Genomic DNA, 3,362 nt, shown 5'->3' on the forward strand with positions numbered 1-3,362 from the left:
AGAGTGTTAAGGTATAGATTGATCAAAGACCAAGCCAACCCAATTAAGATTTTTTCTTTAAATTGCAACTATGAATGTAAACAAACGCTTTCTCATTGGATTATTTTGACCCAAAATTTTTTAATTCCACCTATGCTGCAATTTTCCTTCTATTTTCTCTTTTATACAATATGATATATCCAATTGACATTATTATAAGGTCAAAATTATGAATAGCATCCACATGTCAATTGGATCATTTTTAATCAAAAGAAAGATGGTAAGTGCTTATTATTCTCATTTAATTTATAATTTTATTGTTGTTCTTATAATTAATTAAAATCAATCTGTTTTTGATTAAAATTTTTTTTTTTTTTTTATTTCCCACCCAGTGTTCAGTCTCTAATTTTTATTTCCCACCCAGTGTTCAGTATCCACATTGGAGCGTCGACTAATTCGGCAGGGCCCATTAAGGGCATAGCGCTCCCAACAGGATTTTCTCCATACTCGGGGCTTGAACTTGAGATCTCTGATTGAGAGTGAAGCAGTCCTACCACTACACCACAACCCATATTTGGTAATCCAATTGACGTTGGGTGAATCTAAAAAATAGATCCAAATTGGTGTCACTTTCAAATTTTAGCCCCAAATAAAAAAATTTCTTTTTTCCTTTTTTCCTCTCAACTTCTTTTTTTTTTTCTTTTATATTATTTTTATTTTTATTTTTTCTTTCCTCTTTTTTTGTTCTTTTTAGTTTTTTTCAACCCTTACTTTTTTTCTTTACACCTTTCAACGTCTACTTTTATATATAAAAAAAAAAACTATTTATTTTTATTTGATTTGTTTCTTTTTAAATTTTTCTCGACCTTTGTTTTTATTTAATCTTTATTTTTTTTATCAACCTTTATTTTTTTCCTATTCTCTGTCAACTTCTACATTTTCTTTGATTTTTTATTTTTTTAATACTTTTCTTCATTTTTCACAATTTTTATTATTTTTGTTCTTTTCTTTGATTTCTTCCATTCAAGTTACATCTCATGAGTAAGAGTTGACACTATCACATTATAAAGGCAAAACTTACGACTTTTAAACAATAAGCTACGTTTTATGAGTAAGAATTGACACTATGCCATTTCTTAATAAGGTCAAAATTATGAATAGCAGACACACGTATCCAATGAAACTTCAAGGAAGTGCTCAATGCAATTTGCATCTACTCCAACAACCTTTTTTTCTCTGACTATATATATCATGATGAACCAAAGAGAATTGATCAATATATAGATTCAACATCATTAATTTCATTATATAATCAAAATAAAGATGGAAATGTGCCTATTATTCTCATTAATTAATTTTATTTTTGTTCTTAATAATTGTTTTTTTTTTTTTGAAAATTATCTCTAACTAAGCGTTAATAAATCAGAGTGTGTGGATCGGGGCAAATGAGCTTTCAATTATTTGGATCGACAATTCTGAGTATTGGAAATGGAATTATCTTCATGACGCTGGGTACGTATGGTTCGATTTGAATCGATTTATTGATTAAAATTAAATTAAATATAATATATATTTATTGATATCGTTATGTACACATTTTTCTTAAATTTTATTTGAAAGATAACTTCCCCAGCAAGAGGAGGGAAAGTGATTTTTCTGAAATTCTTCCATGCTATTTCCAAGTGATGCTTTCTACGCTAAGTTGACTTGTCATTAGAGCCGTCAATATGAGTCAGATTCGTTGGGTCAGCCCGATCCGATCTGTAATTTAATAAAGTTGGGCTTCAGTTTTTGCAGTCCATTAAGAACAAGGCTTTTTAGCCCGGTTCGAATAAGCTCGTGGCCCGTGGGGCTTGAGCAATGTGGATTGGATTAGCCCGTGAGCCGGTCCGTAAGTCAAATACATGCGACTATTTAGATTGTTATTAGTATTTCTATTTGGTTCGAAGAATATCATATCAAAAGTTATTTAATTTCGCTATTGAAAGTATTTTTTGGATATTAGAGACTTAATTAACAAGTATTAACATTATGTAATATTGTCTGGTAATATTTATGTTTATTAATATTTTAAAATTAAATTATAAAATATTATTTTTTAAAAAGTGGGTTAGCCCTTGAGGCCCACAGCCCACAGAGTAATTGTGTGGCTTGGTGTTTTTTGGCCATCATTTTAATGGACCAACCCGACCTGATCTGTCAAATTCAAAGTCCATATGAACTAGCCTGGATGGGCTGGGCCGACCCGTATTGACAGCTCTACTTGTCATGTTATATTTTCTTCAAAATATATTTTGCTTATTTTCCAAGTACCAAAATGTAGTTATCTTAATTCTTCGATTTTATAATTTCATGTTACTTCCGTTGCTTCAATAATCACGTTACACCTCGGATATATTATTGTATTATTGTTTTCTTCTACTTTGGAAACCCTTACTATTTAAGCTTTCATTACTTTTTTCCTTAGTTTCTCATCACACCTTTCTACTCTTATATTTCTTCAAATTTGTTTTGAAAATCTCGTTTCTACTAAAATAGGATAAAGGTTTGCATACATCACACTTCCCTCAAACCAGACCAACTTGTGGGATCACACTTGATATGTTATTTATTGTATAATGACTCGCTTTTGAGGTTTAATAAAGCTTTAATACTCTATTTGTCCATTTTTACTTGTTCATTATACCAAAAATAGATGTTCAACATAACAATACTTATATGTTAAAAATCAAACTACCCTTATCAATTACTATTTCTTAACATGTATGTTAAATCAAACAAGAGAGCCCAACCCAAAAAATAGTATGATAGGTGGAAAAACCCATTCAGCCTTATAAACCCATTAATATTTCTTTTATTTTTTCAATGTGGAACAATTGGTACATAATAGTCGCCTTCGTTTGAGAACCAACAACCTCGTTGGTCATGGATGGCGCCCCAGGCTACCACTCTGAGTCTCGGCTCCACGCATGGATTGATCCTCGTTGGTTACGGCTGACACCCCTCTTGGGTTTAGGCCACCACTCTGAGTCATAGCCCCGTGCATGAGACTCTCAATGATAGCACCAATGTTATAAACCAAACAAGAGAGTCCAACCCAAAAGACTAGTCTGATAATCTAATGGGGTGGGAGAACCCATTTAGCCTATAAATTCATTAGTATTTCTCTATTTTTCTAGTGTTGGACAATTGGTACGTAACAAATGTGTGTCAAATCAATAGTGGACAACTATTGATGAACAGATTAATAATGACTTTTCCCTATGATGGATGGCTAGTTCTTGACTAATCACTAAAATATTTCTTTGTGCCACAGTATGGAAGTTGCTGAGCTTGTCAATGTATGTTGGCTTGACATTACTGGAAAGATAGACACAAAACGT

At 31.7% G+C, this 3,362-nt stretch overlaps 1 pseudogene; it reads left to right on the plus strand.

The window, feature by feature from the left end:
- Positions 1 to 1,215: 1,215 nt before the first annotated feature.
- LOC107871268 overlaps positions 1,216 to 3,362 on the plus strand; it is a 60,128-nt pseudogene continuing 57,981 nt past the window's right edge.

This window comes from Capsicum annuum, chromosome 5, assembly GCF_002878395.1.
Source record: "Capsicum annuum cultivar UCD-10X-F1 chromosome 5, UCD10Xv1.1, whole genome shotgun sequence".
Taxonomy (NCBI): domain Eukaryota; kingdom Viridiplantae; phylum Streptophyta; class Magnoliopsida; order Solanales; family Solanaceae; genus Capsicum; species Capsicum annuum.